Here is a 13,316-nt window from a genome sequence, read left to right as displayed (position 1 = left end):
GGACACACACACTCGAATATATAAAACCGATTTCTAAAAAACGACTTCTATAAATTCGACCTTATTCTGTAGTGTAGACATACCCTATGCTTCACACACCTCCACAAGATCTTTTGAGGAAATTAGACTATGATTGCCTTTTCTTACATCAGGTATAGTGTTGCATAATTGTTTGTTTTTTACCAGCCTAGGTTGTCAGTTTCCTTGCCTCGTTATTTGTTTAGATGTAAAACCTGGGTCTCAAGCTACACAAAATGGTAAAATCCTTTCAACTGCACCTTTTATCTTTCCGTGCTTCCGCAGATAATGCCTATACACTGTTTCTTTTTCTGTATTGTTGACAGTATTTTTCCCCCACTGTGGCAGGACTGTGGCAGGTCCTGCTATAAAAAACATTGCAAAACAGTTTTCATACCCAATTAGGCTGAATTTTTTCATACTTAGGGCCAAATCCTCAGCTGGTGTAAATCAACATAGCTCCATAAAAGTAAGTGGAGATATGCTGAATTACAACATCTGAGAATCTGGTGGATGGCTATTTTTGAATAAAAATGTTCAACGTCCCTTCAGCCCATTAATTCAGCAAGGGATGAAAGGAACATGTTTTCCCATTTTAAATTATAACTATACATTTCAGAGCTACAGCAAAAAAAACAACAAAAAACCCAGCTGCAGTTTGAAATTTAGCATGGCTATTGCACCTCATGCAACCTCAAAGGCAAATTTGTCTGAACTGGTGGGGGAAAGGAGCAGTGGTTCTTTAAGGGGTGTCTTATATCCCACAATTCAGAGGTTGTTCTGCAAGGGATGGTGAGAGTATATGGGTTTGCATTCTGCAGTACCTCTGTCTACTTGAGTTGGCATTTTTGTGACTATGCTAAATATAGAAAAGTTCCTATAGTTGAATGTTGCAGCTGTGCACATCGAGGTTACCAACTATATAATAATTTGAATAATACTGGGCCTGATCTTGGGACACGAACCTGTCACCTGAAAGTGAAAAGGTGGGGTGGGTTTTTCTACCTTCCCCACAGCAACTCAGGGACTCTGTTAGATAGGTCAGGAAATTAGGTTTAAATTATTGCAACTTAGCAGGTGTCCAGGGCAAGTACTCATTCCCTAGAGGGTCTCGTTCCCTGATAAAAACTGGATTAGAAGTGCAGTTGGGGAAGGCACCCCTAAAGATGCTGAGGAATGGGATAGGAACTCCTAATGTCTAGCACCACAAGGAGGAACCAGTTGTGTAGGGTTGACCAGGTGGAAACAATCAAGGAAGGAATCATGACCTGCACTTAATTAATTATTGCTTGATAGTTCACAGATGAGTTAAAATAATAAAGTTGCAACCTAATTAAATCACATCCCTTGCATCTTGTTTTCTTGCCTGGTGTATCCAGGACAAAGAACTCACCAGGAGTAGTGCCTTTGTTTGCTATGAAAGAGCTGTACCTAACATACAAAGTCATTTTGTTAGGTCTACCAGTAAGCACTTTAGTAGGTCTGCACACATGCACAGAGCATTTTCAGGTTGCAGCAGACAACTTTCACACTTGATGGCTCAATGAACTGACACTTGATAAGCCAGCCATCACCTCTAGTTTGCAAGGGGATTCATCTACATTGCAGTCTTTCACTCCTGCAAATTGTCTATTGACTTTAAATTAAAAGTGTACATGTGCAAATCCCTTTGTATGACGGAGGCCCAAGTTTGTAAAATGTGCAAGACAAACATCTACAGAAAAAGGAACTTAGAAGCTCTTGTGGAAAAGTCAAAGAATGTTGTAAGTTGTGCAAGCTAATTATCTCTTGTTATCTTCTTCATAAAAGAATACAGGAAATTAAATGCAAACTACTAGTGTAGTGGAAAGGCTGTGAAAGCAAGCACTCAAAAAATCCAGACTCCCATGGACTTCAGGGCACTGAGGATCAGGCCTATATTAACCAGCAAGAACTTCTGGTTGGCAGTGATTGAGTGCGCTATGCCAGCATGAATTCCTGAATTCCTAATACCTAGTGGTGTTCTATTTTAATGAAAATACAGCTAAATACTTCAGACTCCTGAAGAGTTCATGGCTTGATTCCAACCTTGCATTCAATCCACTATGCCCATGGTGGTACATCACAAGCACACACTGCACAAGTCTTGTTCACATTTCTTCAAAATATGAAAAAAAATACATAAATGCAACAATTTCAAAGGAGCCTTTGAAAATCAGGCATATTTTCTGCCTTTGTTTTTGCACCTAGTTCTACTCATTAATTCCTTTTAGACCTTTTCATGAAAAGAATGGGCAACTTGACAAGGGAGTGAGTCACTTTTACAGCAAACACCATTTTCATGGACTATAGCAACATCATAAAGGTTATTGAGGAGAAATAGTCCATAAAAAGCTTTGAAGGGGGGATGATGAAAGGGAGCCAGGTATGCAGGGTTGAGAATTTTTGGCCCCAGTGAGCTTCAAGGAACATGGGGAACTATCTTCTGATCCTTCAGCAAACCTGTACAGGCAGACTAAATGCCTACCTGGTGCCTGACTTCAGAGAGGTTCCTCACAGGTGCAAGGGATTGCCCATGCAGAGCTCATTGCGGGTTCAGGGCCCTGGAGCAGATCTTTAGCTAGCATAAGTTGTCCTAGCTTCGTTAACACCTTACACAAGTTGAAGATCTGCCCCTTACTGAGTGAATCTGTTGCTTATAGTTCCCAAGTTACAGGATGTATTCATGCCGCTCTCTGCCTGCCACTTCATATAAAGCATAGTACAAAAATAATCTTCAAATATTGGGGTTCATTTTCTAAGTTTACGGTTTTCATTTCTCTCTATCAACAGTGCATTTGTTACAGAACAAACTGAAAAATTTCCCTTATCCACTCTACTTCTTAACAGGCTGGCTTTTTATATATATATATATATATATATAAAAATAAATCTCTGAAGAGCCAGAGAAAATCTGAAACGTTTGCTCTGATTAAGACCTCGCTGAGATGCCATTTGCTCCCTAATGCCAGGCATTTTTCATAAGTGAAGGCATTATTTTAAATGCTCAAGAGCACAACAGGATTTTTTTAAAGATTGCACTAAAGTATCAAGTGAAAAATCAGAATTTTAAATCAAATCACAGATAATTCTGTATCTATGCCCTAAGTACAATTTGGTGCTGTTAAAAAAAAAATGGGAAAATGTATTTCTTGAGAGCTTGACATGAGTTCCCTTAGAGGTATTTCTGCTAAAAAAAAAACGGGGCGGGGAGGGAAGTGATTAGATGCCACTTAAAAAGAGCTTTGTGTTACACTCAAACTAATAAATGTATCTATGTCAAGTAGAATACGTTTAATCTATTTAGTCTGGGGCAAAGATCACAGTGAATATCTGGTGATTCATAATTTCCCCTTGTGCATCAAGTTTTGAAAGTGGTATGCCTACAAATCTGAAAGAAAAGAAGAATTGCTGTGGTGTAGGATTATGAAAACGGTATTAAATATAAAGGACGAGAGTCTGGCTACATTTTATGAGCATTTGTGCCACTGTGTATACACATACACCACTTGTTATATCCATAAGAAACTACACTCAGAACATTAAGGCTGCAAGAGAGTCACAAAATGCCAACTTTAAAGTGACATGGTTAATCTGAAAAATCACATTTCGGTTTGAAAATGTTGTGCCTGGTAGCGTGACAAATGATGCCAAAAATCAATGTAGCTTAAAATGGGGCCTACCAATGGTATGTAAAGGAAGGATAGGTAGAGTCAGGTTCCAGACAACACAAATGAGCATGTAGATTTTATAAAAATAATTTCTGAATAGAGGAAACATAGGTCTTCGTAGAACTGTTTGGAAAAACAAATTTGTAAATCTCAGAATTTCTTGTGGAATGGAAATTCGTTTTCATTCTGAATTGAAACAAAAAGAGTCTAAATTTTGAAAATTTAGAGTGGTACAGAAATTCAAAGAAAATGTTGATTTGATAACATCAAAATGTTTTACATTGTACCTCTACCTATCTTACTTTCCCTTATAAAGAGTGTTGAGATATCTTTAATAATAAAAAAGCAATATTTCCATTGGTAAAATCCAAAATATGTAGAGCATTATATTTAAGGAACATATTGCTTTTATTATTAAAGATACCTGAACATTCTTCATGAGGGAAAGACTATCAAAAATGTTGGCATAATGACAGATTAAAAAGTGAGACATTTTTCTATATTGTGGCAAAATACCTTGTTCACCTCAGTAGGCTCAGACCTGTTTAGCCTTGGAGACACAGGTTTGGAGCAAGGCGAATCCTTATAGGTGGCACAGGGTCCTGCTACTCCTCTCCTCAGTCAGTCCCTTGTGCTTGTTTTCCTTCCCTTCTGGGGAGCAAGTGCAGCCTCCCTACTGGGAAGGTCTGGTGTCTTGCTGCAAACAGCCTACTGGCAACTTCCCTGCTCCTCTCACTCCCTCACTCTTCCCCTCCTACTACCCAGGGGAGGGTTTAAAAAGGTCCCAAGTAGTTGGAGTCAGCTGAACCCCTTTTCCAGCTGAACTTTATGGCCCGGGGTTCTCCCTCCTCAGTGGATAGGGAGGGGCCTTTTAATCCCTTGGGACTAATTACCACCACCCTTTTGTAGCTATTTGTCCTGGGTTTACCACAATATATAAAGGTTTGAATATTAGTATGAAAAATATTTTTATAAAAAATTTTGGCTACCTGTTAAGTTCCATAAAAAAATTCAGTTAAATCAATATGTTCCTATTGAACATTTTGATTTTGCCAAACAATTTTTTCCAGTGGAAAACTCTCCAACCAAAAAATGTCAGCAAACTCTAGTTCTATAACATCAAATAATTCAAGTTCTGTTCCCTGCTCTGTCATAATACTATAAGATACTAGGACAAGTAACTTAATTAATTCTCTCTGGTCATGTAGATAACATAGGGTCTAAATTCTATGCGGAGTTATTCTGGTGTAAATTGGTCAGAAAATACAACAGAACCTCAGTTATGAACACCTCGGGAATGGAGGGTGTCCATAACTCTAAACAAAACATTATTGTGGTTCTTTCAAAAGTTTACCACTGAACATTGACTTAATACAGTTTTGAAACTTTACTGTGCAGAAGAAAAATGCTGCTTTTAACCATCATAATTTAAATGAAACAAGCACAGAAACAGTTTCCTTACTATGTCAAATCGTTTTTTTAACTGTTCCCTTTCTTTTTTAGTAGTTTAACATTCAACACAGTACTGCACTGTATTTGCTTTTGGTGGGGGGGAAGGGTCTCTGCTGCTGCCTGATTACATACTTACGGTTCCAAATTAGGTGTGTGGACAGTTTGTAACTCTGAGGTTCTGTAAAAAGTGTAAAGGACAAGATCAGCTAAAGGTTTGATGATAAATGTGTGAATGTGTAGGAATGGCAAATGCAAAATCTCCCACCACTGCTTATCCCAAAACCTTTGCATTGCATGACATAATTGTCACTCCACGTTCTGTGTTGGAGTGTAAAATCACAACTGCAGCTCCAGCTAAAGAAAAGGTGTTGGATGAACATGTTGCAAAGAGCAACTAGGTAAAAAGTGAGCATGTCTTGCATTCTACCCCTTTGTGTTGCATCTTTTAACATTCAGTTATTGTACACAGTGGGGATTTAGATAAGACAAGTTTCTCCAGCCATTGAAGCAGGGTAACATGAACTTCGCATGTAGCGTAGGTCCTGTGTCAAACACTCCAACGGGAGATACTTTAGTGATAGTATTCCTCAGAGAGCTGGCCACGAATCACTTCATCTGGTATAGCCACTGCAGAAAGCCTGGCATGTGTTGTTGAAAAGGCCATTGATGGACATGAACACAAAAGTGCTGAAAATATAAACACAACCCCACTGATGATAATTACCAGGTATAGTATATTGTCATAGCCCCTTTGCTTAATATGCCCTTCTCCAATGACAGTCTGTGGGCACCAACAGCAATGAGCCCATTGGTATATCCAAGCTGTGCCACCATCCCTGAAGCGAGATAGTTTTGCTGCTCCTTTGCAAGCGGGGAACTTAGCTGTGCAAATTAGCAATATTTGTGCATACCTTTTGTTGGATTGCAGCAAATAGAATACATGCTAGAACAAAAATATGCCGGAATAAAAACCGTTTCTTCCCCCATTTCCCAGACTTTAGTGAAGTTACTCAAAGCAGGAGGAGAAAATGTAATGAACTCAACAAATCTTTCACTAAAATGAGATCTTTTTAATGTTAGTACTGTTCAATAATATACCAAGCAAATCGTTTTTCCATGTTCCTTTATGATGGATTTATTTTTCTCATGTTCACTTTTCTTTATTCTTTTGACGTGTTGACAATGGAAAGAAAATACATAAGAAGGTGGTTGCTGAAGGAATGGAAAGAAAAGAAGAGCAAGAGGAACAGAGTGAAGAAAGAAATATTCATAGTTATTTGTATTACAGTAGTGACGCGAGACCCCAACCAAGATCAGGGCCCATTAGGGTTTTTCATATAAGCCCTGAAAGCCTTATAACCTTATATAAGACAAGAAACAAAGGGTGAAAGAAAGGAAGTATTTTCTCCATTTTACGGATAAGAAACTACAGTCATACCATTATTTCAACTGACGTGCCAGTGAAATGTTTTATCCCTCTCTCCCAGTTGCGAAATTGCCTCTGTTCTTCACACAGGCTATACTGCCCTAGGCCCAGGATGATCATGATTCAGCCCAGGGACAATTATAGCTTTTTCCATGCAGAGAAATTTCACTACTTTATGCAATATCTCAGGACCCAACAGGGATCACCAAGGAACATGATACTGGGAAACCACAATAAGACTTGTGTTCCTAACTCACTCACTTGGGCGCTTCTGAAAATCTCACCAATAAAATTTAAATCTGAATACAGATATAGATTTATAAAATGAATATTGTGGCATCCCAAACAAGTGACAAGAACTTTTTCTATCACACCATCACATATACCCTATATAGAGACTTCCATGTGACAGTGGCAGTTAGCTGTATGATTATTGTAGAGTACACATCCTACAATGCAAGTATAAAGTGAGTAACTCTGATTAGTAAAGATCAGCTTGGAATAAGCATTTCAGTAGCAGCTAAAATATTCTGTAGCAAAAGTGTGAAAATGCATTCTTCTCATGACCTGAGAGAATAGAAGTTTATCATTTTAGGCAAGTTAGCACTGCTAATACTAACAGGTTTCCACCATCCAAGACGGGTGGGCAAACTTTTTGGCCCGAGGGCCATATCTTCAAATAGAAATTGTATGGCGGGCCATGAATGCTCACAAAATTGGGGGTGGAGTGTGGGAGGGGGTGAGGGCTCTGGTTGGGGGTGCAAGCTCCAGGGTCAGGCTAGAAATGAGGAGATCAGGGTTTGGGAGGGGGCTCCAGGCTGGGGAGTGGGGTGTGTTGAGGGCTTCAGCTGGGGGGTGAGGGCTCTGGGGTGGAGCTGGGGATGAGGAGTTTGGGGTGTAGGAGGGTGCTCTGGGCTGGGACTGAGGGGTTCAGAGGGCAGGGTGGGGATCAGGGCTAGGGCAGGGGTGCAGACTCCGACTGGGGGTGCGGGCGCTGGGGTGGGGTGGGGTGGGAGTTTGGAGGGTGGTAGTGGGATCAGGGCTGGGGCATGGGGAGAGGCTCAGGGGTGCAGGTTCCCAGCAGCACTTATCTCAAGCGGCTCCCAGAAACAGCAGCATGACCCTTCTCTGGCTCCTACGCGGAGGTGCAATGCACACTGCCCTGTCCGCAGGCACCGTCCCTGCAACTCCCATTGGAGTGCCGGAGGGGGCCATGCCGCTGCTTCTGGGAGCTGCGTGGAGCGGTCCCTGACCCTGCTCCCCAGCTGGAGTGGGGCAAGCCCCAGACCCCACTCCCCAGTGGGAGCTCGGGAGCCAGCTTAAAATGGCTCACAAGCTGTAGTTTGCCCACCCCGATCTAAGAATCAGATGGCAAATTCCTCAAGTAACAGCCTTTACTACCATTCCTATTATATCAAATCAGAAAGCTATTCTCAGATGGATTTCAGAGAGTGGAGAGGAATGTGATACACACAAAAGAAATTGTGTTTAAGAGAAGGTGGTAGAATTAATTTTGCTCAGGAAATAGATATTTCTTTCTGCAAACCTTTCAGACAATTTTTTCTACCTTTTAGCACACAGCAGTGTACCACCATTGCTTTCCCCCTAATTATCCTCAGAAAAGTTCACAAGAAGTCAGAGCTTTGATGGAAGTAAGTCAGAGCAGAATACGGTCCTTATGCCCAGCCAAAATTTCCTACACTAGAGAAGGAAAAACTCCTTTCCCAACAACTCCAGTCTTAACTCAGCCATTATGTATGTGTGGGTGGCTGAGTGGGGTTTGAGAAAGATAATATATCCTAATTACTTTAGTTGACTAAATTTTGAAAATTGCACCGCTATTCCAGTAATCCTAATATAGGAATATAGCATTCTTTGTTTTGTACTTTATTGAATGCAAATATAAATCATCTCATTAGTAAAATTGTTGTACAGCATATTTTATCCTCTCAAAGTTAATTCTCAATCCGTATCTCTAATTATAAGTACTGTGTGAGGTAAGAAACACAGTCTTTGCTGGTTTTAAAATTAGATTGTCAATGACTGAGAATCAATATGAAAATTAGAAAGTCTCTTTGCTCAATAATCCACATTCTTTTGCCAGAAGTTTGCAGACCAACAAATGTCTCAAATTGGATTTTGCTTAAATTGGATCTATTAAATTGGATTCTAAGGCAAGGCAATCCAAAAAGACACATACCTTAATTGGTTTACACTGGATCATCTTCATTTCAGTTGCTTAAAGCTGATTTTTTTTTAAGAGGAAACCTTAGATGTATGGTAATTGCATTCTGCTGTCACTTAAAATGTAAGCTAATTGGATAATGTAACACATTTAAGAACTTTTTTAGAAGTTGACATTTGCACAAATTAAACACTATTTTAAGATTCATAATAGATGTCTGTATCAAAGTTCACAGTAGCTTTTCAAGTGTTTTAAATCAAAGGATATTTATTATCGTAGTTGTAACTAGCAAGCTCTCGACCTTTTTGTAAGTTATATTTTCCCAAAATCACTGGTACTTATTGACCTAGGGAGTGCTTTGTCATAGCCAATAAAAAATATTAAAGTGGGGCCACTATAAATAAGCAAAAATTGAAAATAATAATATGCCATTTAAAAGCATTTCAGGAGGATGCAAAGATGTCATTGATGGGAAGGATGGGACATATCAAGGGTAAGGAGTATTACAAAGTTAAGAAAATACAAACACTCAGAGCAGATAAAAGAAAAACCTCCCAACATTGGCCCAACATTGTTTTTGATAATGTATTCAGTAATTTCTCCCCAAATGGTTCTTATAGCAAACAGTTTGTGCAGTATATTTAAGATGTCAAGTGCTTTTATTATTATTTTGTGGTCTGAAGGAAACATGCATAGATTTGGAGTCAAGTGGATCTGGATTTGTATTTAGGCTGTGCCCTGACTCACTGTGTGACTTAGACAAGTCACTGCATTTTACAGATGGGAAAACAGACAAAGTTGAAGTTAACATTATTCACCCGCCTCCTTCACAGGCATGTTGTTAATGTTAATACAAATACTTTAAATATATGAAGCATTATAAAAACCACTAAATATTATTACCCAATTATATGGTGAGACTCAAGGAGCTCAATCTATTTTGCTTAACAAAGAGAAGGTTAAGAGATGTCTTCCTTACAGTCTATAAATACCTAGAAGGGGAATAAATATTTAATAATGGATTCTTCAATCTTGCAGAGAAAGGTATAACACTCCAATGGCTGGAAGTTCAAGCCAGATAAATCCAGACTGAAAATAAAGCATACATTTTTAATGGTGAGAATAGTTAACCCTTGGAACAATTTACCAAGGATTGTGGCGGATTCTTTATCACTGACAGTTTTCTAAAAGATCTGGTCTAGGACTTATTTTTGGGAAGTTCTATGGCCTGTGTTATACAGGAGGTCAGACTAGATGATCACAGTGGTCCCTTCTGGCCTTGCAATCTATGAATATTTCCAATTCCGGTCTTAATCATCATTCCCTTTATGAAAAGGATCTAACCTGTTGGAAGCTATTTTAGATTTCCTAGAAACATTCTGTAGAAGGCTTCTCCGTGTTTTCCATTAGGAAAATCAGTGCCTACATACAGTGCACAGGAACATCCTGTCTGCCTACAATATGTGCTTGTTATTTAAAATCCCAGCTGCAGTGAATGTTCTAAATAAATGTTGGAGGAGTTAGCGTAAGTACTGTCATGAAATGGCTAGTATGCATGGACATGGAATCAGAACTTCTCAGCTATGTGTCAACCTTTATACTTCAAACAACTAAATGATATTTATGGGGGTCTCTGCACTACAGATATATTCTCGGTCTGCTTCTTAGACTCAGTAACTGAGCTAGGCACTAAGCAGATGAATAAGGGAAGACTTCCAGACACCTTTCCCCCATCAGACCCAAGTAGGAGGGATAAAAAGAGAAGCATTTGTTTTGCAGCTGATCTTCAAAACATCCCTTCTCCAGCCTGCGCATGTCCTTCTCTCTTCAAAGCTAAACTCCATGTCACAGGGGGTATGCACTCACCCACTCAGACCCTGCCTGAGACCTTGGGCCAGACCAGTTCTGTTGCCAACAGAGCACTGATGGCTGCAGAACCAAGTGCAGGATTAGTCTTTTAGAGCAAGAGGATCTGAATTATCTTTGCGGCCACAGTGAAGTTCTGAGTAATAGCGGTGAACAGCAGAGTGCAAATTTTAAGTCACTTTTATAATTTCATCTAATAGTTATATCCAAGAGAGGCGATACTTGTTTTCAGAAACAGAGGTGGGAGTAGTTACAATTACCATCTAATAAGCTGATAGTGTTTAGTGAACTTTTTCTGCTCTACTTTCATGAGACCAGAATTGCTACTTTTCAACACAGAGAGAAAGTTTAGAGGAAGCAACTGAAGAAGTTGGTTGCAATGAATATGGAGTATCACTGTTTTCCAATACTATTAAGACTTCAGTAGTCACAGTCCAAAAAGAATAAGAATTATGTCCATAATGCTTGGCTCTTGTGAATAGAGCTGTACAGCTTTTGAGCAGACAATGGGACAGATCCTCAGCTGGTGTAAATGTCATACCTCAACAGCAGAGCTATGACAATTTACACCAGCTGGCGATCTGTCCCCCCATCCTTACGACACAAGCAGCAAATGAATGCTATTGGTTTCCTCTCTCACTAATGTTCCATACTCAACTCATTGCCTCTCACACTCAGCATCACTTACCAGGGCAAAACAACACCAATCCATACGACTGTCCAAGTTCCGAGTTTTATGGGTATTTTTGCATATACAACTTTGTAAAGTATTTAATCCCCTTAAACTGACTCATCCATAGTGTGTGTTATTTTAAGCCTTCTGTTTAGTGATGCTATCCTCACTTCCTGATTGAGGGCTGGACCTGCCTGGGGACTTAGTGATCATGTCTAGTACAGGATACAGCAGGTGCAGACAGCAGGATGCCAGCTGATATACTAAACACATAAATGAATTCTCCTCTCAAACTCACCGCCCTGATCCAAAGTTCCAGCAAGGCTCCCTCTCAAATTAGGGATGCCATCTGGCCAATATGGGCAACAGTTCAAAAGTGGGAGGTGGGAGCTGCTGCCACCAATGATGCTCTAAGCGTATTCCTCTGTTGTAGAAAGTAAAGCTAGGACCTTCATTATTATTATTATTTATTAATAACTGGGTCACATACTAGACCATGTTAGAACTCAAAGGACCAAGTTCTAAGCATATACCACATTAACATATGTAAGGGTGTATATTCGTGGATACAGTATGTACATACACACAATCATATATTGGAGACAAATTATGAAATGCAAAAAATTTCAAAACCAGAGCATTCTCAACAAAATACAAATTAGAGGCCACAAGTGAGAGAAAGATAATTCCTCAGGTTATCAAGAGTCATGGTAAACTTTTAAAGCAACAGCAGCAAAGAAAATTATGGTATAATCCTGAGGGAAAGCAGAGAGACCGGAGAGATAGCATCACGCCAGTGCTTAATTTGTAATGGAAGAGGTGCCAGGGCTCAAGCACTTTCTTTTCTTTTCCTTTTTAACATTCATAACGGACGTGGAAAGCCCAGAAGTGCCGGGGCTTTGAACTGCCAATCCTAGAGGTACCAAGGCTCAAGCCTGACAAGTTAAGCACTGCATCATGCTATGTAACAATTTGTCACCAGATCAGGAATTGACAAACTGCCACAAAGGATAAAACCCCAAACCCAGGATGAAGCCCCAACCCAGTTAGACTTTACCTACCTCTGACAAATACCAGAGGAAACTCTTTTTACATTTTGGCAACTTTGAATTGCTTGTCATGCCAAACATGCCATGCAGAATCATAATGCATGTAAAAAACTTCACTTTGCTCTTTTAAGGTCTGATCCTGCAAACACAAGATCAACTTTATGCACATGTTCAGTGAGACCACTCCAACATGTAAATTACTCACATGCATAAGTAACACTGCAACACTGAGCCCTTATTTGGAACAAATACTGGAATCTTAGTACAGTAAGAAACAGGAAAATGTTTAGATGCTTTAGTGGCTCTCTAGACCCTAAACACAGAGTTGGCTGGAGAGCAGACTCACCACCTGGGGAAGGAAAAAATAAAAGTCACTTCACATCCCTTTCCGCAGGGCTGGCTTGATTTCCAAAAACAAACTGAAAAACAAAACAAATCATTTCAGACTACAGGGACTAGCTACCAGCCTTTCCAGCTGAGAGGAAAGCAGATACACCCATTGGGGTAGGGTGACCATATTTCCCTATGGTGAATATGGGACACCTTGTAAAATTGCTCGTATTCAACAGCAATCTATCAGAACTATGCAGTACCCTCCCCGCCAACGTGCTATAAAACTCCAGAGCCCAGCGGCCTCAGAGGTCCGGGGGGCAGCCTCAGGCATAGGCGTAGTTTGACTTCTATTTTGGGGGGGCAGGGGCCAGCAGGGCTCAAGCCATCTCCACATGGTGGGTCCGGGGAGGGAGTGCTACCTTCACCCCTGACTTGCTGCAGAAGGCCACCCAGCCTGTCTCGGTTGTGACGGGAGGGAGGCACAACCAAAAATTATAACTCAAAGGTGGGTGGGGGTTCAGATCAAAAAGTTTGAAAACAGCTCAGGGTGCAGGGAAGAGGGTAGCTGGGGGCTGCGTGGGAGCAGAAGGTAGCTCAGGGTGCAGGGAGGGGGGTAGCTGGGGGC

Source organism: Lepidochelys olivacea (genome assembly GCF_965140295.1).
Source record: "Lepidochelys olivacea isolate rLepOli2 genome assembly, chromosome: 4".
NCBI classification, from domain to species: domain Eukaryota; kingdom Metazoa; phylum Chordata; order Testudines; family Cheloniidae; genus Lepidochelys; species Lepidochelys olivacea.
Note: the sequence above shows the minus strand (reverse complement) of the source record.